The sequence below is a fragment of the Haemorhous mexicanus genome, chromosome Z (assembly GCF_027477595.1).
Source record: "Haemorhous mexicanus isolate bHaeMex1 chromosome Z, bHaeMex1.pri, whole genome shotgun sequence".
Taxonomy (NCBI): domain Eukaryota; kingdom Metazoa; phylum Chordata; class Aves; order Passeriformes; family Fringillidae; genus Haemorhous; species Haemorhous mexicanus.
The window spans coordinates 61,879,829-61,905,545 of record NC_082381.1 but is presented as its reverse complement, the minus strand read 5'-3'; the positions used below and the strand labels follow the sequence as shown (position 1 = coordinate 61,905,545).

At 36.4% G+C, this 25,717-nt stretch overlaps 1 protein-coding gene across 3 annotated transcripts in view; it reads right to left on the bottom strand.

Annotated features, from left to right (window-relative positions):
• The window catches only part of RFX3 (regulatory factor X3), a 107,197-nt gene extending 84,288 nt beyond the window's left edge, over positions 1-22,909 (bottom strand). For 2 of the 3 annotated variants that reach the window (XM_059873468.1, XM_059873472.1), the window contains exon 1: positions 22,619-22,909. The gene's annotated coding sequence lies outside the window, so the exon portion shown is untranslated. Of the gene's footprint in view, positions 1-22,311; positions 22,454-22,618 lie in introns of those variants that run through there. The other variant, XM_059873469.1, reaches the window with a different exon arrangement.
• Between the last annotated feature and the right edge of the window lie 2,808 nt (positions 22,910-25,717).

Here is a 25,717-nt window from a genome sequence, read left to right as displayed (position 1 = left end):
GTAGTTATTTTTTAGTAAGAATATATATAAAACAACTGTATTTTTGTGGTAATTGTCTACAGACAGAAGCATGGATCAGAAATGTAGCAAAAACACATATCTGCAGCCCCACATCTGAACATCCCCTGACCACCATGACCTTTCAAACAATCAAGACTGATCTCCTGGTGGCATTGGTGAGCTCCCAGTACATTTTCCCTGAAACAATGGAAATTTGTATGCATTGTTTGTTTAAATCATCATAACCTGACACTCCTCAACTAAAAACCTTCCATGATTCACAAGTTTTCCACTGGTACCTGCAACACCTGAAGGCAGATCTTACCAATAAACACCAAGGTGAAGACTGTACCTTGGGTACCTTGCCTTTTACCACTGTCCTTTTCTACCAAATCTGCCCCAAATTGCATCTAGAGAAATAATTTTCAATTACTATCTCGACATTTCAATTCCCTTTTCTCCCTTCCACACATTTCTATTTTTAAATAATCCCCAGAGAAAGCATTGATAGCAACTTATTTTTCAAAGTAATCAGCTGCTTCCTTGTGATCAAACTCACTGCAGGGTATGCAATACTGTGACATCACAATGGTTTCAGTCATACAGATACAGTTTGATATTTTGTTGATTCATCTCAAAATTAAACTACTTGCTTTTCTCATTACTCATCTGTCTCACACACCAAAGAAGAAATACAGAATGGAAGTGTAAAGTGTAGGTAAGAACTGCAGTGCGCAGCCAGAAGTGACTAACAGTACAAGCCAGGAGTCAAACTTTTAAGGCATCATTACCTGGTAAAAGATATTTTTTTCAACACTACAATGGTTTTGTTTCAGATATTAAAAACAATATCAAAGAAAGCTGAATAGTACTAGAATTCATTTGGGAATATCCCCTTCCCCCACATTCAAATACATGACACAACGGAGATGTTAGTAAATTTTGATAAAATTACCTAGTCAAAAACATTAAGGAACTGAAACTTCTTAAAAGAACTGATGTATGTCTGAACCTATAACACTGTGTTTTTACAGTGAGCATTACTGCAGTTATAAAAGAATATTATTTAGAAATAACAACACCAGATATATCCTATGTTTGCCACTTTTATAAGAGCACTGGTATGCCAATTAATTATTCAAAGGAATTACACTGATCTTAATGTCACATTTGTTATGTCAAAACACCTTCAAGTTCAAAAGATACTGTCTTCTACAGTACAGAAAAGGAAAATATAGGCCTAGCTACTGAGATTTCAAGTCATTGCAGTCTTATTTATCTCATGATTAGAGGCTTAATAGATTTTATTTTAATGAGGTAAATGATTGTAAGGTGGTATCACCACTATTCTCATATTCATTTAAAAACTGAATGGCGTATTATCTCAAGGCAAGAATAACTCAATGTTACTGACTGATTTTGGCTTGGTAGTTATATTCCATGATCAAGTAAGAGAAAATTTAAAAAAAAATTGCTTTATAGGTAAGCACCTTCAATGACTGTAATAGAAAATTTCTCTGCTTCTATAAAGACCTAGAAATTACCCAAGTTCCAAACACTGGGCTTTTTGTTCTAGTATGCTTCAAAAATTAAATCATGAGAGACAGCAATTCACACACTATATGTATAAATTTCTTAGAAGCCCTTAATGACAGCTTTCTCATCAATAACGAATATGAAATAGGTAGCCCCAAGGGCTACATTTAAGATTGTATGATCATAGTCAGCACTTTCAGAATAGACAAAAATGCTATTAAACATATAAGACAAATGAAACACAAAGAACTGGTACATGAAAGTATAAATGTAAAGCTGTATGTAATATTTAGCAATACTATTTAGATGCTCTCCTATTTACTACAACATAAAATGCATTTGGAAGAAAAATGGCAAAAGAGTATTTTTTTCTCAGAATACCACAGAAATCTTAGATTCTTAATTGTCAGAAACATAGGAAAATACCTAAGAAAATCTGTAAATCTTAGGCAGTTTGGAAGTTTCCAATAATTAAACCCTTGGAAAAACAAACAAACAAACAAAAAAAAAAACCAAACATGAGCATTCTGAAGAATTATTTTCCAAAAATATAAAAATACATAAATCTCATATATACAGGCATAAATCTCATAACCTGAAAATTCCATCTCTCTCTTCAAAAGGTCACCATCAAAGATTATTTTTGTCCATCTTTGTCCTCTCTAGATAAAAGCAGGTCTGATTCCCAGGAATTCTGCACAGTAGCTCCCTACACACCTACCTTTCCAAAACAAGTAACTTTAAAATCTTCAAGAGTGTATCAAAAAGAGAGATACTGAACACACAAGTTCAGGTCCAACGCACAAGCAGCATTCTGTACTTATATCTGATTAACAGCTATGTTTACATGATGTAGACCTATTAAGTTGGGTGTTAAGTATTTAATTAAGCAGAAAAGCATCTCATTGACATTCTTCACTCTTCTTGGCAGATAAATGTGGCATAAATAACAGTATACCATCAAAGAGTGAATATTGTACATGGGTAAATTTATGAAAGAATATAATACATGCTCTAGTAGCATATAAACGGCAGTTAACGCCAAAAAGTTAGTTAGATCTTATAGTCCTCCACACAAGAATTACATTCAATGCTAATATAGCTTTTTGCTTGGAAGCATTCACTACTTTAGCCTACTTCTTAACCCATTAGAAAAACTCAGCATTTTTAAACATCTTGTAATTTTACACAACATTTCATTAACACTACATAAACCAATATTATTGCTTGCATTTGTTATTTTAGTCATAGTTAGCGTATTGAGAAAAGAAAGACATCACTACAAAAAATAAAAAAAGAAAGCATATGAGATGTTTGCTTCAGAATTGGTATCTGGTCAATTATTCCAAACTACAGTTTTCGACTTATAGACATTAAACAAAAAATAATTGTTTTGACATCTTACACTAAATTGTAGTGTAATTGTTCTTACAATAAACCAATAGGAGAATAGAATATGTTTACATGAAATGGAAAATCCTGAAAATAAATTTGCATATCAATGGCACTAATTAAAACAAAACAGGATTAAACACTCAATGCCATGCCACGCCACAATGCATGACATTTCATGGTAATTCAGTAGGAGGATAAATGTACAGCCCAATGGACTACACAGATTTTTTGCCAAACTTCTTGTTCTCTATTGTCCTTTTCTTCAATATTGTACAGCCCCCAGAGTTGCCCCTGTTATCAGTAACTAAAGATGAGTAGTTTATACTCTTAGAGCAGTTTTCATCTATTCAGAAAACAAAGAGTGCCATATTAATGGAATATAGCGGATTACAAATAACTAATTTGTCCTTTTTGTTAAGGTAACTGACCTATACTACAGTGACACTTCAACATCATTCCAAAACCAGATGTTAGAACTGAAAAGTGGTGCTAATCTAGTGTCAATCTATGTCTTTATTTAACAACCAGTGTTACAATTTTCAACTGTTAGCCAGGTCAAAACGTTAAAGCTGAAATGCAATCATCCGGAATTACAACTATTACTATTTAATGACATGACTTCTGTCTCATTCCAAGTCACTTGCTTATCCATATATTTCTACCTTTCAACATAACAGGTCCTGAAGTACTGCCAGATTAGTGCCATGAAACAAATCTGTTACTCAGTTTTATTCAACACCTTTTTACAGTATACTGACAATTCTAACTTTTCTAAACAATATGTATATCATTACAGCTAGGGGTTTTTATGAATATCCAGTACAGGTCAATTTATAAAAGAAGCTGGCATTTAAAAGCAATGTAAAGTGGTTACTAAATATTCTTTTTTGTTAACAATTAATTCAATGTTTCTTTGTTTTCCCCAATGTTCTGAACTACTAGACATCAAAGTCACTCATTTTAAGTACCTTGTCAGGGTTTTGGTACCTCAATTTTCAAAATTACTTTCATTTTCCAAAGAGGTTCACCACTTTGAGAAACAGAATCTCCCTAAATTCAACACTAGTTTACTGTGAAAAGAAAACCATGACAACTGTTTGTACTCTTGCTTTATTATTACATCCGGCCTGGTCACTATTGGAAATTCAATCTATTATTGTTGCTAGGAGCCTGTTGCTATGCAACCTAAAAGGGTTATGCGGCACTTTCAGGCTGGGAAGCCTTGAAAACACCACAGGCCCTCTCCTATGGCTCTAACCAGTTTACTTAAATAGATTAACATTCTCCTTAGTCAACTCCAATTCCAGGCATACTCTTAAAAAAAGTTACAATGACAGATTTGAATGCGGTACACAAACACAAACTCCAAAAAATTACACAGAAGCAATATACCTGACCTACACAGCACACTACAACAAAGCAGACAGCCGTATTTCCTCTAATCCATCATTTAAATTAGCAAAGCTAAAATCTCCTAAACCCCAAACCCTGTCAAAGTCTAACCTTCACATACTAACCAGTTAGTATAACAGAGTTGCTAAACATACTCTGCAAAGATATCTTTATTATAAACTTTTGATAGAACAATACATTTTCATACAATTTTCATACTCTAGATCATAAAAGTGGAACTTTGAGGGAAAAAAACCAAAACTTAATTAACTCTGAAATGGCAGAATATTTCTTATTTATAATCTATATCAAAAGATGTCCAACAAACCTCTAAGCAGATTCCAAGTGAGTTCTAGTTTTGTGTGTCTTTGTCACCTTTACACATTCTACATATTAGAGATCTATGTAAATCTCTACAGATTAATTTCTTTCAGCAATATCTCTGTAAATCTGCTGAAGAATGGCTAAGAAATTACATGAAAAACAGCTGATTATTATGGCTTTTCTTTCTAATAATCTGAGGCAGTTCCAGTCTGCATCAAAGAACAAGTGGTTCCATGGCACCAGAATTATGAAAGCAGCATTTCCTCCATCTTGGTCCTTTAAATGGATCCATACAACACTGTAGGATGGATTGTGAATATTTGTCACCTGACTGTCCAGAACGTTGGGAGTGAAAAGTAAGTTGCAAATGTCTCTTCTTCAATGGTAGCACCGATTGTTTCTTACCTTTTCAAGCTAATTATTTTGTTAGTATGTTTTTCTGAAACTTCTAATAATCTTTTGAATAAGACAGGTATATCAGAAAAAAAAACCCCAAAAAACAACAAAACAAACTTATTTTCTAAAGGGTACACATTTAAGAAATTAATGCACTGTCCTAGTAGTTATTGGAAATATTAAGATCAGTTATCTAGACAACAGATGTAAAAGACAGTGCCACAAAATTAATTCCAGCAGTGATATAAGGAAATGCTAGGGTTTATCCTTTCCAAAATGCTTTGTATGACTTAGTGGCTGATGTTTTTTAGGGGAACCATGAAAACGATAACAAATATGAAGCATGTTCTGAAGACAAAAATCTCAGATGATTGGGGGTAAAACAGCAAATATCAGCAGAATGCATTCATGAATTCAAACTCTTCCAACTACAACATTTTACTTTTCCAGAATTTTTAAGTTTGCAATATATTTTTCAAAGGCAAAACTGAGCTTTTCACCTGTGTCAGGGTAACACTCAACAAAAAAACTGCATTAGCTGCTGTATTTCAGGGATTTAGCCTGGAACAGCTGACGCTCATAAATCTAGTAGAGTCTAAAACAAAATGCCAGAATGAAACACATTCTAACCAAATCCATAAATCTAAAGAATTGCTGTGTATAACCACCATTGCTAGTTAACTTTTTATGATTTTATAAAAAAGGATCACTGTAGTATGTTACTCTAGACAACATGACCTCAAAGATGACAGGCTGTTTGGACAACACCAACAACTAGATACAGCTAGAGGAGTAATAGAAGCATGTCATGCTGTAAAACTACCTAAGGTTTATAATTAAAAAGTAGGTACTGATTATCTGAATTGAGTTCTGCAGTCAGCATTTTGTTAGAGCTTGTAACATACTTCTGTGTTGCCCAAGATTTTATTAGAGAAAAGGAGGACTTTGAAAAAGAGAACAGATCCAAAGCTACGTCCATCCACCATTTTTCCTTCAATGTTCTTCTGTAAGTATATTTATTTAATGCTGATGAAGGAAATTAAATTTGTAGACATCAGTGGTTTTTTTACACAAAACATGCCTTGATGCCTTCAGTCTGGTGAGACACCTCACTGACACTTTAGAAAAAGAAAGTTGACCAGAATCTCACTATAATTAGCTGAAGAAGGAGCCTAAGATTCCTTCATCCTTTATTACAGAAGATGACTCGCTTGTAAACTGGCCATTCAAATAAGTTGTACAAGCTGAACATTCCCTTGGCTCTAGGAGACAATTCCACATTAGTAAGATTACCTATGAAGGTAATGTTTCTCCCATAATTCTAGAATCCTATTCTTAGGATAGAATTCGCTACCACCACAATTAGGCCAGATCAAATGCATGGTCCATACAACTGCTCCTCTGAGTTTCCTGAAACAACAACAAATATACCCCCTTCCACCAAAACTTCCAAATTACTCAAGATCTTATTTTAATATATTCTTCAAGCATTTCACTTCTCAACAACTGGGGTTATTTTCTACAGAGTCTGGAGATTTACCTGTTCTCATGTAGCTGTTAAAAGAAACAGATTCTGAATTTCTCAATTCAAGTTATTTATAATTACATCAAACTGATTAAACAAATGTTCTTCGAAATATATTTTTAATTATCAATTCTGCATACATTGCCATGAAGCAGGCTAAAGCACCCTGAGAGAAAGCTAGAGATTAGCAAATATGAAAGCAAAGTAGCTGTTGGCAAATAAAAAATCAAGCAGTCCCTGAAAGCCAATCTCAGCAGCTGTAGGCAATTCCTACAACCATGTCAGCACTGTGTGATGCTCAGCAGACAAAGCATCCACCCCACTATCTCAGGTAAATTGTTAAATATTAAACCACATTGAAGCCAGGCATCCAACAACAACAGGGGAAAAAAATAAAGAACCAAACTCTGGATACCGAACCACAGTGCTTAATAACTAAAGGTAAGTGCCACAAAAGTACTGAAAAAATAATTGTAATTGCAAAATATAAGTAAGCAGATATCACTGTCACCAGTGATGACATAATAAAGCAGCAAAAAAAGAACTACATTATAAACCCAAAGGAAGGAAAAACTGCTGACATAAAAAACTTCAAGACAGGCATATACTTTAATTTGAAAGAAAGAGAGAAAAAGGAACATTTACAAACTTAGAAATTTAGAAAGCTATTTAAAGAAGGCTGTCTCATTATAAAATACTGCTTTATGTCCTAAAGATATCCTTTACCCTGCCCTACCATCTGAATTTTATGTTTCTCTTTAGAAATCTACTTAGCTTTGTAACCATGTATTTGAAGTACTGTAACTGTAACAAGACAACTAATATTTCAATATGTTTACCATGTTCTTTTTTTTTATTTAAGAAATTTATACTCAATTTAAGAGCAAATTCAGCAGCAGCAATTCTACAGGAAATACACAAGAAAAGCATTATGTTGAAAGAAATGACAAAAAACCTCTCACTACAAAAATACTATTTTACTAAACATGCTTGAAATTCACTCTCACACTTGACAACATTATGTAAGATATTAATTATAACTTTGTTTGCCTTCCTGTGTGACCTTTCCCAAGACATTAGCTTTCACAAGCAGATATTTATTCACAAGACACTGTTACTCCCGGTGTTGCTTTTGTGTCACATGAAATTAAAGCTATTTTATCATTTAAAATACATACAAATCATTTAAAAAAAAAAAAAAAAACAAACCTGCAAGCCAAACATACAAAAAAACCTTCTCACATGGCTTTTTGTTGACCTCACTGTAAAAGACACTCAGTTCCACAGCACATTCTGTTCTGCTTTTCCAACCTAACAGCACTGAGCACCTGAAAAGATAGTGATTTAACAACCACAGCTTGTATTTCCTGGACAGATACCAATATTTTATTTTTATTCCATGTGTGACTTAGAACAAACCATTTCAACTTATATTTTCAGCCTACAGGCATTTATTTATAAACAATATCCTAAAATTATTAAATCCTCTTTACTCACCACTACCTTTCTCTCAAAAAAACAGTTCTCTAAGCTCTTAGCCAAGTTTGACTGTAGAAAGCATTTGATAAAATAAAATTGTAAAATGAAAACATGCATAAGGATTCTTATTAGCTAGGTTTATCTAGCATAGCTTTTTTGCCTTCAATTTAAAAACAGAGTTTAAAAACAAATTAAGTACAATGTTAAACCCAATTGAACTAAGGAATAATGAAAAGCATACCAGCACACAGAAATAAAAATAAAAAATAATAAAAAAGTAAAAATTTAGGGGAAATTAATTAATTATAAAAAAGAAAAGGAAAGAATATCATTAATCAATGACAATGACTGGAACTGTACAACAGTGTGTATTTAACTAATCTCTATGTTTACAGTAATTTTTTTTATACAAATTGAATATTGAGAAATTGAATATTGAGAATTGCACAGTTGGATCCAAAACACATTTGTTTGTTTATTTGTTTGCTGGCTTCTAATGTTACAAAACATTCCTAATGGAAATTTTCATATAATCTGACAAAAAGCTTTATGCTCAGAAAGTTTAAGTAATATTACTTCCAAAAGATGGTTTGACAAAACGTAATGGTAACTGATTTTTATAATTATTTGGTAACTTTTTTAAATTTGGCTCCAGCTTACTGCACCTATAGAGAGTAAAAAAACAATTCAACTATAAAGAACATTCAGCCACAATATTTATACAAGATTTATGTCATGAACAGCAGAAACTGAATTTGATTTCTAAGTCTTAAGATAAAGACATATGAATATGTAACATACCATTTCATTGTTCTTCCATAATTGCCAAGTAACAGTAAAAATTATATCGAACAGATATTATTAGGTATCTCATTTATAATATGGAAAATAGAAATATAAACCATGACACATACAACATGTATTAAAAAAGAGGTACTTGAAAAAGGTACTGACTATGTCATGGTGTTAGATCATTTATGGCTCTTTGAGTTTCACAGAGCATTCACATCCTTTATTCAATCAGAAAAATTATTTTTCTGTGGAAAAAAAAATCACTGGAAACACTTTATGGAAATCCTACACCCCTCTTTAACTTAAATTCTCAAATTTGACAGAGGTAAGTTTAATATATTACAAATAAAATACAAACACATCCTAAATAATGTATTTGCTTACCCAGGCCTTAATGGTTCCATTCAACTTATCTTATTAGCTGATATGAAACATCTCCATTTAAATAAAGGGATTACTTTCTAATACCGTCATGATTTTAAAGACTACATTTATCATAATTAGTAATGTATACATATCCTTCAAGCAGTGCTAAATAGAGTAAGAGAAATCAAAGTACATTAATTTTGCTATGGATCTGAATGTCCCATCATAATAAACTCCAGCCAAAACAACCTAAAGACCCCCAAAGAGAACCACTTCAGTCCACAGAAGCATTGATTATCAATCTATTTTTTCTGATTTCACCAATAATAGTTACTGCAATACATACTTCCTTAGATCCTTGATCTTGATCTCTATCATTGCTATTAATTTTATATCTGTAGCTATATGCTAAAGCAAATACATTTTTAAAACAAACATCTCTTTACATACACTCAAAATGATCATGCTTGCTTCTGAAACAGTTTTTTTTTTGGACACAGTCCAGTTCTTATCAAAGTGAACAGAGATATAGTCAAGTTACAGGAAAATTTTAGATACCCTCATTACAAAAAAGATTGATACCCTCTTCAGATTGCTGGCTGTTATGTACATTGAACACCACTTGCAAATCACCAGGCAAGAAGCCAAATATAGAATGTTTCATCAACACCCCTGAACTTGTTTCAACAAAGAAGGGAAATTATCCAGTTTATTTTAAAATTCTGAATAAAAATGTCATTTGCAGTTCTTCCTCTTCTGGTTTATTCTTCTCTTTTGCTACAACAAAATAATTAAAAATTGCAAATTAAGACTTTGATATATACTCACAAATAAATGTCCACAGAAATTAGCAACTGGGCTTTGGTTTTGCCAGGTATCCAACCAAGGTCCCTCCTTCTATCATATAACCCTTTGTTCATCATTGTCTTTTCCTCTAGAGACCTAAAATATTTTGGTTTCTTGCTACTGCTTTTATTTTTTTCCCTCTGCAGGACTCCAGTGAAAAGTCTCAAGGTTTCATTCTAAAATACTGTATAAATAAATGTGAGGAATCCAGTCTATGTCCAGACCTAAGTTTGCAGAATCCATAGAATGAAGTGTTGGACCAAAATAACAGAAATGTAATGCACTGAAGAAAAAAAGGAACCCATGGGTTGTTTTGTTAGGGAGATCATCTCCTGGGCACCCAATCCAGGTCTTCGTGATATATGTCAAGAGAACAACTTTGTAACTCCAGCTCTATCCCTCCACTTTTACTTCCAGATGTGAGGATTTAAGTACAGTCCTAGGAAAGTGAACTACTAGCCAGCAAGACTAGAAGGCAAACTAGATCACATGTAGGAACTTCTGCTGTAGAGCAAGAATCCGAAGTAAAATTATAGTATAGCTGGGGCCGCCATGGATATCAGGAGCTGCCAAGCCAAACTTCCCTCCCAAAACAGGTTCAGATTTGGCATTAGACCACCTCCCCATGGCTTTATCCAGTCAGAGAGTGAAAGTCTTCAGAGATGGAAATGGCAAAACGTCACTTGGTCCAAGTGTAATAATTCGGCCTCCTGCTGGGTGCAGGGTGTCTCCAGTAGGCCACAAAGGTCCAGATAGCTCAGTCCTCTCCAGGACAGACTGCCTGAGTCCCCAAGCAGCCCTCAGCTGCTGGCAGCCTTAGCAAGCTTAAGTGATATCAGCTCTTCAGTGATTATCAGCTCATTGTGTTTTCAGCTCTTAGCTTGCTAGGTGCCACAGGCAGGCAGACACAGGGAGAGAGAGGAGAAGGCCATTTAAAGTTCCACAGCAATGTCTTTACTGAGTCTTCTGAGAAGGGTTCCAATGATGGCTCTTCTACTAGGCTAAAACCGCCTTTTATATAGGATACAGGGGGATCAGAAATTGCCCAATAGCAAGGGTTAAAGAAAAGTGACCTATAGGGATACAGAGAGATAAGCAGGGGTCCAAAGGCAGAAAAAGGTCTTTTCTAGCCCATTCACCATGACTTGGCATTTCCTATCTTTAGGCTTCTGCTCGCCATGGGGCCCTTCCAGGCCCTGTGCCTGCTACAGTGCATTGTTGGGCTGTCCTCATGGGGAAAAAGGGTCTCCTTGTGTCCAACCTAAACCTCTTGTAATTGTCTCTCATCCTTTCACCACACTGTGCACTTCCAGGGAAGACTGCTGTTGGGACCTCTGTAACTCTCTCTTCTCTAGACTGAACAAGTCCAGGTCCTTCAGTGCCTATTCAGAGACGTGCACTCTAGTTCATAACCATCTTAGCCACCCTTTGCAGAACTTACTCCAACCAAAATCTTTCCCACAACTGCAGAAGAGTGATGGTAAAAGCAGAAATGCATGTGAATGTTGTATAATAAATACAGAAGAGACATGGATAAACATTTTTCTCAATTTCCTACCTATACCTGTGTCCATACAGCCCAAGAGACATTTTTGATCTTTCCTACAGCATAGGCACACTGCTTGCTCATGTTCATCTATCTGACAACCATGGACCTCAGGGTGTCATCCAGCCTGTAGTCTCAGTCACTATGTCCCCAGCCCACAATCTACAGCTACAGGTCTATGAAGCCCTAGAGAGCTTCACAGGACTGGCATTTTTGTCCCTTTTGGCCAGAAGATTCTTGTAGAAGCAGGTTAAAAGAGTATTTTTTTCAGTGGCTGCTTTTGTTCTCGATTTCACTACGACAACTGTGTTTATAATAGGTAATCTGTATGTTTGCTGTAAGAAAAGACAAGCTTTCTAACACCCTGTGAAGGATGGCCAGCAGATTGAGACAATATGCTCAATACAGAAATTACATACCAGTCAGTGATGTAAAAATCAGTTTTACCCTTTTCTCTAACACAAGTAACTCCATTTGACAAGCTGAACCATCTAGATTAAAATAAAATGTCTTGTTAGATGATTCTTATTCCTATGAAAGTATCTACCATGTTTCTTTCACTCTTCAAGGAAAAAAAACCCAAGCAAATACAAAACCCCAAACAATCAACCAAACCAACCTCAAACGGCACACCATACTGCACTGAGTACCCTAACCATCTCCTGTACCTTTGGTTTTATTGATGCCTTAAAGATCTAGACATGAGCAATACACTTTGGAGACAATATCAGTAGAGGAGGTAATATAAAGGCTGGTCTTTACTGGAGGCCTGCAAGGGGCAGGTATGTAAAAATGCCCATCCTGCACAGGGTGAACACAGTTTTATAAGTTTAGCAAATTAGCATAATTGAAAAGAATCCCTAATTAGAAGCACAACTGATGAGGTAACTCCCCCTGGCTCTACCCTTTCCTGAATTCTCCCCCAGCTTGGATAGGAACTAAACTTTATCTAAGAAAATGTGTCTCCAAGAGCTGGTTTGAATGTTGGCTCCCAAAGAGAACCAAGACAAGATAGAGGCCTTGGACTCCTGGGGCTTGGAGCTTCTGGAATGTGTTTTGTCTTTCTATCTATCAGGGTAGAGAAAAGTACTGGAGCTAGCTAGGAACTATATAACTAAACAGTAATAGTCTAAATATAGTCAAAAATATATATAAGGAGGAAACAAGAAAGCAAAAATCATTGTGGCAATCTTAAACATTTCCATACTAGCAAGTTAATTCTTGTAACTAGAGCACATAAAACGCTTTTGAATCAGTCTGTGGAAGACAGAAGTACTTTATCTGGAATGAACATATTTTTGAAAATGATGTCTAAATATTAGTCAAAAAGAACAGATCAATGGGAGGTCAAAAGCCTAGCAATAAAACAAATTTATACTTGTGACCATGCAGTTTGTTTTATGGAGATGACACACGTAATTTTATTAGAGGATGTAACACTTATGAATCACATCTCAAGTCCCACTATGAACACGCAATTACATCTTCAAGCTGTTTTTAATGGCCAAAACCTGTTACTTTCCCATTCTTATACTACAAACTCTGGGACAAGTACTAAAGCATTTCTGACCAAAACTTACACACACATACCCAGCTTTCTTCATCACAGATGACAAAAACATAACTTCTATTTTCCTAGCAGTCAGATCCACCTGTTTTTCCGAATTGGACATTCTATCTTCTTCCATTTTATAAAATATGGGAAGAAAATGCTTGTAGTTTTTCAAAATATTCATTATTTTTAAGTACAGGGGAAAAAAATTAACTACTGGCTCCAGTTTAACCCTTTTTTCAGTAAGCTACAGATGGTCAGTCTGCTGATGTTGAGCTTTCAAAAATTCAGCTGTGTCTGAAGAGTTACCACCCTTGGATCATAGCATGTAACAGAAAATACAACTATGCTGACACAAGAACTTCTGAATATCTCAAACTTATATCTGAGTTGAAAACACAAGCCATCAAATGCTTCTGAGATTTACAGCACTGAGTTGTTACAAGTCTTAGCCAAATAATCTAGTATTTCATCCTGAAATCAAGCAGCTGGGTGCCCTTATATGGCAATCTTTCACATGGAAAGTAATACTAAAACTTCTCTTCATCTCAGTTGCCTTAAATATGTTTGTGACAAACAAACTTGTAATGGGTGATTTGAGACTGCATGAAGAATCCATTTTCATCAGGTCATGAAAGTTGGCCACTGCTCTGAAATCATGATCCTGTGTCCAGCTCTTCTCAGAATTCAAGAAATGTCAGTTTCTTCAGAATTCAGTAAGGAGAAACAAATTAAAAAGTAGGCCAAGGAGTGAAGATACTGAAGACCTTCAAGCCCTGTTAAGGACAGGAAATTTGACTCAGTGGCCTGAATCAAGATCATGGCAGGAAATTTTAATATCTGAAATTTAAATCTGCCTCTACAGGAAGTATGGATATAAAACAGTAACATAAAATCTGGATAGTCCAGACCACACAAGTTCATAAGGTTATAGTATTTGACAACTGACTATCTGAATAACCTGAAACAACAGCAGTAAAAAAAAACACCACATCAAACTGATACAACTGAATCAGTGTCAACCCACAACTTTTAAAACATTGGAAGGTCTTTTTCTTAAGACAGAATCATTACTTACATGATAAATTATGCTATTGCTTTGTAGGACCATCTCTAATTCTGAGTTTACTGTAAATAAACCTTTCCTCAGGGTGACTTAAGTTTGCTAGCAAAGGGTACTTCAGACACAAACCCTAAATTCTGTGAACTAGCCTGAAGTCTGCAAAACCCTATGCCTTTGTCATCTCCATACCACTACAGATCCAGCATACTGAAATCTCTATACATTCACTTGCTCACTACTGTTCCATGCAATACCCTCTCAGGACCGTGCTCCTTACCCTAGAAAGGAGTTTCAAAGTTAGAGAAAGCCAGAGCAACTCAGGAGAACCTTCATCAGAAAGCATTTGGAAAGAGACAATGAAGAGCTGCGTTTTCATCTTAATTGCCTCACTTCACTCTTGTCTCACTTCAGAATCCAGACTTGCAGCTCAAAAATATTTCCACAAAATAAGGGAATGAAGCTATATTTCTGTCCTACTTACCTCCATTTATTATTAAATAATAATTAAATTACATTAAATCCATTGTTTAACACTAAGCACGTTCTACTTTCTAAAACAACTGTAAGGATGATATAGCTCACAGAAGAGTTTCCATGCTTTTCAGAAAGTCTAACGAATAAACTTCCTAGAAGTTATGGGAATTGCTGTTACTATTACCCAGTTTCAACTGTGAGGAATTAGAAACACCCTGGATTCTACACTTTTCCATTTACTAAATCTAACAGGAAAACAATACAATGAATATAGAAAAGTTATTTATCAACTCCTCTGCAAATTGCAACTCAGTTGAATTGATTTAACACAGAGAAGACAAAACAAAATAGGAGTGAACTAAATGATAAAGACAAATACAAATATTCATATGATCTTAGCTACCACAGTGTGTCAATTCACTTCATGGCTAACAGTCAATTTGATAAATCAGCTTCTATGGAGGTAACTCAACTGCTCCTTACTATCCAAGGCTAATGCAACTTTGAAAACAGCTGGACTTTCCTACAGAAGTAATCTAAATAGTTTTCATAAGCCATGTATTTTATAAATTACTGTAGTAGTCTCTCGAACTATAAATATTTAAACAACACCTATAGTCTATTGAACTATATATATTTAAACAACACCTTTCTATAACTTAACTGTAAAATGCATATCAGATGATCATTAAATTATTCCAGATTTTCTCAATCAGAAATTTTGAGACAATTTAGTTTTTAAATGGCAATTATACAACAACCATTTTTCTGAAAAACACTGAAAAGGAAGAATGGGACTTTAATTAAAGAAAGTAGTTATAAAGAAAGATAAATTCTTTATTGTATCTTCTAAATTCTCTGGGATACAAGGTAATTAACACTGACTTCCAATAATAAACACAATATACAAAATATTAACTAGAAAGACAAATCAACAATCCTTTGTGTATAGCCACATGTCCTTCCTAATGGAAGAACTACAATGTGCATCTAATCAGCAAAAATGGGAGGTAGGAAACATTCTTCCTTCATTAAATCCATAACTCTATTGTATCTACTCTCAAGTCTCAGAACAATAAAGAGGTAAGAATACGGTGGTATCTTACTGGGAAAAAAAACCCAGAACTCTAAATGGAGAATTTAGAATATGTTTTGCAGCAGTTAAATAGAAAATAAGTCTTCAAATTTATGAGACATTTAATGTAAGACAAAAATCCTGACATTGACCATTGCTTCCAACAGCATGAGTACTACAGCTATTTTGGTGGGGTTTTTTTGTTTGTTTTTTTTTTTTGCTTTCTCCCTACCAATAATAAATAGATTAAGTCCTCTTTAGATAACACTAGTCACTTTTTATCATTCAACTCTGTTAGTTTCACTGCTAATTTCACTTTCAGCTCTTTGCAGTGCAGAATGCTACCACAATGCAAGGAAGAAAAAGCTCAGGTGATAAGACTAATTTTCTTAAGATGATGCCACACAGTACAACAGCAACATTTCAAAATGCTTTGTGGATAATCTGCAACAGATCACACCAAAAGAGAACAGTACAAACTGACAGTCCTAGTAATCTAATCCACTAGAAAGGAAACTTCAGAAATTCAGTAAACATTCAATAACATTGTCAGATTAAGACTGCTTTGCCTTCTTCCTACCCCAGATTTAGGTACTTTTGGGGAGGGGGGAAGAAAATCAGACCAAAGGTATTAGAGAATCACCTGAAAATTCAGCAGACATAAACTGGTTCACTGGAGCCAAAAATGTATTTTTTAATAAATAAATAGCTATGTATAACCTTAATAACGGTCTTGTAAATAGTTCTGTCACAGAATCCTATTATGCTTTTAAAGTTGCTTGCAAAGGATGTATAGTTAACAGCACATAAAAAAGAAATCAGACAAAAAACCCAAAACCCCAGAACACCTTAATTGAGGTAGAATAATCTGAGTCAATGGCACCGGCAAACTGACATACTTCACCTTTTAACAGACATGCCTCTTTCTATTCCTACTTTACAATGTTTCATAACTTAACTACACTGAGTTTCAGAGTTTAGAAAAAATCCCTGAGGTGGTATTTAAGAGAAGGCATAGTTAAATTAAATATAATGAGGAAGTAAAACAGAAGAGAGAATCCACTTACTTGGTACATAAACAGCAAACATGGCTTTGAGTCATTCGTTGTAGTAGTAGCACCCAAAACCTGAACAAAATTTAAATAGAAGGTTCTTGCCTTAAAGGCCTTATAAACTTGAAATCAGTCTTCAAAAAGAAGAAATGAAAGAACTAATTATATTTTTTACTCAGTGATGGTCTAAGAAGCTGAGATGGACTTAACATGGTTGGTCTATGGGTGAATGAAATGACCTTTAAAAATAGTGGTAAACTGCTCTTTCCTCTCTTTGATGAATGAATGAAGTTATAAATGCTACAAGTACACTCCAGTTCAGTTATTCATATACAATATTTGGCATTCTCATACCATTGCTATGAATGTCATGCAAGAATTTAAAGAAGACAGAATAGAAATACATTAGATGTTCAACGAGGAAGTCTAAATTGCTAGAAATTAAACTACCAAGTCTCAGTAAAATTTATATTGTAAAATGGGAAATTTCTTTATCAAATAGAATTTACAATATATTCCATCAGCTATCTCTTGATTTTAGGACACCAGAACTGAAGTTCCTAACTTATCAAACTACTCACAATAGTGGAACAGGTAGAACAACTAAATTGTTTGCAACAGTGTCCAAAACAAAGCAATTTAAGGTGTACCACCCTAGATATACTCTGTGTATTTTCTCATCTTTCCAAAGGGAAATTACACTAAACTCAACACCATTAACCACCTACACATATTGCCTTATTAATTTTATGGGGTATGATAAAAAATAGATATTACAAAACTACAGAAGTTACTACAAATAATTTCTAATCTGACAGGTTCATAAATCCATAGAGAATTTTTTTAAATGAAACCTAGTTGAACTTATAAATATGTAGAGGAAGGGGCTGGTCTGGGCTTTTTTTGGTTGGTGGTTTTTTTTGGGGGGGTGGGGTTGTTGTTGGTTTTTTTGGGGGGGGGGGGGCAAGGTGTGAGGGGGAGGTGGGCTGGTGGCTTTCCTTCTCAGAACTACTGATTGATGGAGAAAAATATCCTGTCCTTTTTGCAATTCATAAGTACATACCCCCCATGCCAACCTCAGTTTCATCTAGGAAGAGCTTCAATGAGAAAGGAAAAAAATTCAAAAAGGATTCACATATGAGCAAATTAGCTATAAAAAATGTGAACATAGACTTAAAAATGAAAAATATAACATACAATAAAGGTCACTCCAAAATGCATGTGTGTCTCACATAAATTCATGTAGTAAACTTCAGTAAGTATACAGTTTATATAGTTTTAGCTACATGTGAAACAGACACAATTTACATATAAATATTTGTTTTCTTTTGATGAACAGAAATTGCATTTTAAGTGTGTGAATCTACATACACAGACATAATCCAATCCAGAACAGCCAATTTTCTCTATGATTTTTAACATAATATTGTCAAAACAGTAAGTTTGCTATACTGCACTGCACAGAAAAGTGTGAAAATTTCAGTAATGTTTATTTAAGTCTCATGTGCATTACCAATGCATTTCAATGAACAAACTTTTAGGATTTTCTCTCCTTTTTGTATTTCAAATAGCACAGCACCCTCTGGTGCATCTGCTAGAAAAAGAAAACAACTAACAATAAATACCAGCCATTGTGATAAAAAAGTCAACATAAAAACAAAAAAAAGGAGTCCCTAGAAACAAAAATATCAAAAAATTATTTAAAAACTAACTTCAATTTCTTTCTTCCCTATTAAAATCTTTTGTAACTGAGGAAATTATAACTACTGAATAAAAAATTTTAAAATAAAAGAAACCAGCAGATAGGCTAATACAGCAAGGTGCCAGAAAAAAAAAAGAAATAAACATACATTTGTTTGACACTAATCCTGTATTCTTAATAGTAATTAATTTTTATTAAAAAATATTCCAAAAAGAAATAATCTTTAAGTAGAAAAGGTAGTGAAACAAAATGTTACACCAAGGAATATATCTGCTCTTGGTCTTGCAGGAGTAACAATTATTAGGTCTACAGCTATCTACACACTCAAACTGCTGAATTTCACACCAAAATACTCGTATCTCCTTTGAAAGTCCAATGAGAAAAGAAATTTTAAAATTATTGTATTATATTAAACATTTCAAACTCTGCTGACATTTTAACTATTAAAGCACAAACTCTAATATGACACAAACTATTAAAATACACCTAGTCACTAGGAAAATAATTTCCTACAAAAGTATATTTTTCTAATCACAGAAGTGGAGATCACCATCTGCTTTAGGAAGCTCTTTTGTAAACCTCTGGAAGTTTCAGCACAAGGCACAAGAAATTAAAGTGACACCTGTTTAAATCAGCCATCTGTCCCTAACAAACTAGATTTAGCCAAATCTAAAAATCAAAATCTTAGCTGAGAGAAAAGAGAAGTATTGTTTTGATTGACAACCAACTGTAGGCAAAATACATAGACAATAAACTTGTGGCTAATTGAAATAAAAAGGTCTTAAACTTCAGTTATTCATATTAAAAGCATCATTAAGTTTTCAGTCCTAATTCTTGGCCAAAAAAAAACAAAACCAAAACATTTTCATTGATAATTTCAAAACATTCTTCTTTTTGTACTCTAGTACATAAATTTGACAAGAAGCTTGATTTTGAAATGGAACTCCAACTACAAGGACACCATATTGCCACTGAAAGATTATTTTTTATTCTGTATTGTAGAGCATTCATATGTCTTTTCAACTGACAATAATTTTTAAAAACCATTTTAATAGTCATATATATTTTTTAAAACCTATTCATTTTTTAAGCACTCTGAATGACACATACCTGCATATGGTAAGCTGTTGACGACTGCAGGTAAAAAATACAACTAATCTAGAATATTTTCAGAGGAAGAAAGCCTTCCAAAGTAAAGCATGAAAATGAGAAACACTAGCTACAACACTAAAAGGAACTACAATGATAAAGTACTATTGCATTTTAGACACTGGCTAACGTTTCAAGTAACAGAAGCAAACAAAAGCAGCCAGACTTCTCAAAAGTTTAGTAAATGGAAATAAAGTGCAACATTTATTTCTCTAGGCAGTTTTTGATTAACAATACCCTGTCAGGAAGGAACAAGAAATGGGATAGTGCTAACAAAGCTGAATCTAATAAAGCACCAGGACTTTAAAATCTTTAACAGCTTTTAACAGTTTCTTTGATGCTGATTTCATTTACCTACACTACCTTACTGAAAGGATTTCACCAAAGTAGCATAATGTAGGTTAGCTTACTAGTAGCACAATAGAGTAGCTGATCCTTACTGTTTTGTTTGGATACATTGAAACAAAATAAGATAGTCACACTCTGTAAGTCATGAAAACCTAAGCATTTTAAATAAATAAATAAATAAATATCACAAGCCATGTAATTTTTAAACACTACTTAGCATCACAAACACCAACTATTTTGCTAGCTGTGGGCATTAGGGAATCAGAATGCATAATGGAGATCTCATCTGTGGTCACTGCAGCACGCCAGAAAGAAGAAAGAGTCAGTAAAGTCCATAATATTAAAAGCAGTGATTACACCTGCTTTATTATTTTCCAAATTGCAGTAACTGGCTAAGGAAAATGCAGCCAAATAGTACTACAAAGGTCTTTGGTTTTCGACAAAAACATGTGCTTTTAATATGATTTTTCAGAAACACCTGTATACATCACCCAGCAGAATTGGAACAGAAACTTTGTCTCACACACAGGCATACACTTTCCTTTGCTACCCTAGCGGCCTAGATACATATTGACAGATTTCAATACCCAGGAATGATCCCATCCTGAGCAGTTTTCTGTCCTGCTCTAAGAGACCTACTCAAGCAAGGTATGGGGCAGAACTGACATCTTTTCAACAACAGTAGATGCCAGGAATTATTTCAAAACCAATGAATCACAGAAACTAACAACAAATTCATAAAAGCTTAGATGTGCCAGATAACTGATACCCTACTAGAACTCACACTGAAAATTGCTAATGTATTTAGAATTTATTTACACCAGGCCTACAAAATTAGCACACAGTGGTTTCATCTTAGAGTAAAAAAATTAAAAGATGATTATGTAGAGGCTTTTGGTCATTATCTAAAATAATTTCTTTTCTAAGTTCTTATGAACTATGAAATATTAAAACGCATTTAAAAAAAGATCCAATATGCCTTGCCTCAAAGAATATCAGTATCAAGCACTAATCACTTGGCAGATTTTGTAGCTAATACCTGCTTGAAAAAATTGCCCCAGTCACACTCATTGGTAGTTCCAATGTGAGAAAAATCCCATATCTTACACTGGATATCTAAGGATATTCAAAACGGAAAAGGGGTATGCACACTTAAATGTAGGGTTTAGATTAAACACAAGAGCATTATTTTTTCCTAATTATATTACTAAATAAATAAGGAAATAAATAAATCACCACTTCAGAAAGAATAAAGTCTACCAAAACAACACCTGATTTGGCAAGTCAAAGGGGAGAGTACAAGTGCGTATGGAAATGTTAAGATGTTAAATGTTTCATTGCCATAAAAGATGCCAAAAATTCACTTCATCCAAAGAATTCAAAAAGTATATGAAGTACAACTTGACATCAATGACAACACAAATCTTTAGATCTTAATAAGCAATCACAAAATGGTTGAAGAAAGCAAGCATTTTGGATTAAAAATAAGAAGGAAACCATACTCATTAATAACATGAGTCCTCCTACATCTCTTTGAGGGGTAAATAGCTGCCCCTTCCCTCTTTCACAAAAGTACTCTTGAAAAGTAGTACCACTAACAAAATCACAGACTTCTTTTTCATACTGATTTTTTTCTCCATTCTTTGCTGCTTAGCGCTAAAACCCACAATCAGTATCTTGAATTTCCTTCATCGTGGAGAGTTTAAGGAAACAAATGGATTCTTTCAACATGAACATAACTCACTGTGCAAAAAACTAGACCTACACATGTACTGTTCCATGCTACACTGTCACTATGAAGCATAATTTAAAAACAATTCCCTGCAGAAGGAGTGCAACAAGAAAAAAAAACCAACCTGCTACACTATGTATATATTGGTGGGGGTATTGAATAAACAAAACCCCAATTCACAATACAAAGAAAATATAGCTCGCACGAAAACAAACTGCAACGTTAATTATGAATATAATAAAAAATTACACACAGAAAGCACAAAAAAGGTGGGTTGATATGATCGATAGCACGAGAGTATCATTAACAGATACAGCAAGTTCACGAAAAACCTAAGTCATTTAGTAGTCAAATCAAATCAGAACAAGGCCCCTGTAAGTGAAAGGGGGAAATCAATCCCTACTCTTGCTGTCCTACAGGATCCATCTCCGGCTGCATCTTTCCTCCCAACCCTACGGCTTTTTCCAGGTTTAAAGCCATTAACCTTTGACTGCGGCCGCAGCGCTTTCCCCGATTTCTCCACCTCCCGACCCGTACAAACGAGACCCAACTCAGACGCACACCCACCGCATCCCAGCGATTGTCCTGGAGATCCCGCAGCATGCCTGCGTCCCCGGCATCGCCCAGCCTTTCCTCCTCCTCGGCCCGCACGGCGGCCGGCCCCGCTCCCCGCCCGACACCCCCGTCTATGCCCGCCGCCCCTCTCCCCCCGACCGCACAGCGCTCCCGGCAGGGCCGCGGGGGGTCGGCGGGGAGCCCCGCGTGCCCTCGCCGCCCCGCGAGCACGGGCGCAACCCGAGGGCGCAGCCCGGGCCCGGATGCCTCACGGAGAAGGAGGAGGGAGGGCCGGGGTGCGCCCGCCGAGCGCATTCACCTGTGCCGGGGCGGGCTGCGGCGGCGCTCCCGCTGTCGCTGCTGCTGCTGGCGGCGGCTGCGGTTGTTGTTGTTGTTGTTGTGGTGGGTGACGGTGAGGCAGGGGGTGCGGAGCAGCGGCAGGAGGAGGAGGAGCAGGAGCGGGAGCGGAGCGGCTGTTGTTGATGGGTAACAGTCGCCAGGACTACGGTGACTATGGCGCTCGATTCACAAGGCAACGGTTGCTATAACTCACAAAAGGAGAGCGGGAGCGGGAGGGAGGGACCGACGGGCGGACGGAGGGAGGCGGGGGCGGCGGCGCGGCCGAGCGCCCCGGAAGGGGCGGGGCCAGCGGTAACGGCTGGCGCGCGGCGGCTTCCCCGGCCCCCCGGCCCGGGGCGCGCGCTCGCCCGGTTCTCCGCCCGCGCGGCGGGGCGCACGCGGCGGGCCCGGCCCGGCGCGGGGCGCGCGGCAACAGCGCGAGGCCCGGCGGGGGGGGTGTGGCCGCGCGGGGGCCGCCTGACGCCACTTCCGGCAGGAGGCCGGGCAGGAGGGGCTCAGCAGCCGTCGTCCCTCCCGCCTCAAGATGGCGGAGGGCGGACCGCTCCCCCACCGCCCGTGGCCCGCGCTGCCATTTTCGAGGTGGGGAGGAAGAGGAGCAATGGGTCGCCGGCGACAAGTGGCGATGGAAGGGGAAGCGCTGCCGCCACCATGCCTGTCGTCTTTCCTGTCCCGCCGACTTGCCGGTGGCCTCGCGTCCCTGGACTTCTGCAGGGGGCCGAGCCAAGGCCTCGGAGTGCCCGGTGGCTGCTCTCAGCCCACGTGGCCTTCCGGCCCGAGTGCGTGCGTTGGGCCGTTGTCCCAGCTGGCACACCGACTCACAGAATCCATTGGGTTGGAAAAGACCTCTGAAATCGCCGGTTCTAATCTTTGACCAAACACTACTATGTCATCTAGACGCCACACTGAGTGCCACATCCAGTATTTCCTTAAACATTTCAAGGGAGATTACCACTAAGTGTGATAACCGGATGCTCTCCTCATAGGCTGTGTCTGGTCCTTCCAGGTGTATACAGTGTCATAGGGTTGGAAGGGACTTCTGGAGATCCTCTAGTCCAGCCTCCCATACCAAGGCAGGGTCACCCAGAGCAGGTTACACACGAACATGTCCAGGTGGGTTTTGAATGTCTTCAGAGAGGGGATATTCAGGACCTCGGTGGGCAGCCTGTCCCAGGGCTTGCCAAACTCAAGAAGTTCCTGCAGTGAGTATGTATATGTTGAGGCTATGTATAGAGCCCCTGCCTCTGCTGGCTGCTACTGTGTCTCCCAGTAGTTGCTGTGCATCCCCATCTGCAGCCCATTACTAACCAGAAAAGTATCTCTGAAACTTTATACACAATTGCAGTAGTCTGTGTTGCCCGTAATGCTATAATCCATGTAAACCGTGGAGTTCCCTCTTGACCTATGAACTGGTCTGTGTCCTCACATGTTCTACCAGCCTGTGGTTTAACAGTCACATCTTTCTAATATCTCCTTCTAAAAGCACCTGACATTTGTGTGGAATGGTCTACAAAGAATTCTACCCCACCTCTCCCTACAGAAAAAAATGGAAATTGCTCTTACATTAGTAAATGTATTCTGATTTTCAGGGCCCTGTGTAACTATCTTAAGCTGTGGCAACTATTTACCAAAAAATACTGGGAAATAGGGTTAAGTATATACAAACAAGATCTTGATTTACAGAGATTTAAGTCTATAACAGAATAATCTTGAATTAATAAAACTATTTAAAGCCCTTCTACAGCTGAGGGTATGTCTTCATGTTCCTGCTGTGGAACATGAATTTTTGTGAGATGCTAAACTAGTAACTTCAGCTGAGATCTTCAACCTCATTGGATATCTGGGTGTTGTAAGAGCTCACACTCACATGACTAATGTTTTCAAAAACACGAAAATGAGACACAACTATAAGCAATCTAATTTAATAAAAATATATAGCAATGCATTCAATTAAAGGTAAAAGATTTTTATAGGTATCTCTCATTCTATCTAGCAAATACAGGTACTTTAATTTAGCTTGTACTTAGAAAGGTTTTGTGTTTCATACAATTTTAAATTTCATATGAACAAGGTTCATACTATTTGGTTTGGTAGAAAACCAAATAGAGGTGCCAGATACTGAGAAGTTTTACCAGAAAATTGTTGCCAGAGTGATGTGACCTAATTCCATGGTAAAGCTTTAGCAACATTTGTGTCATCTATGTTGCTAAAGAAAGCATTGATCTTAAGTATTTTAATTCTGGATATCTTCTGTTGTGTCAATTGTCACTTGCATTGTTATTTGCTTGGCAACCTTAACAGGGTCAGCTGTGGTGAATGTGGTAAAGTTGGAGGATAAAAGCAGTGGGCTGTTGATTTCCTTCCTGAAATCATGGAACTTTATGTGTATATCTGTGTGGAAAGAACAAATCAAGGCCTTAGCAGAAATTTGAAATATACTTATAAATATCACTATACATCGTCCCTGAACCAGTATATTTGTGAATATTTGAATCTATAGCAACATTTCAGTCTATAGGAAAATTTCTTTGTTAAAGGGAAGTGGCTACTTTTGTTATACAGTGGCTACTTCTGTTACTTTTGTTACAGGAAGATTATTTAATCACTTCAGTATTTTAATGCTTCTATCTATGAAGTTAATTTTCAGAGGTGCCTACTTCTATCAGTCAGGACCTAATGGAATCTGTTTCAAATAATTTCAGATAAATTTCTGCAAATTTGTATCCCAGCATTTCATCAATTTGATCTTTATTAAAGAATGCATGTTTCATCTTTATTTTTGATGAAGTATTTTTTTTAATTTATTCAACAGTTATTCGCTGTTAGACAATCACTAAAACATTCAGTCCCTTCATATAATTTTTGTAACTAATGACATTAAACAACCTGCCAAATTTAAATATGAAAGCAGTGTTGATTAAAAATGGTTGTCTTGCTAAAAGCCTTATGTTTTGTGTTTAGATGCAGAATATGCTGCATATCTCAAGTAAATTTATACTTACTATGTGGATAAGGAAAAATCAGAATGTAATCAATGTTTTTTACTAAAAGATGGTTGGAC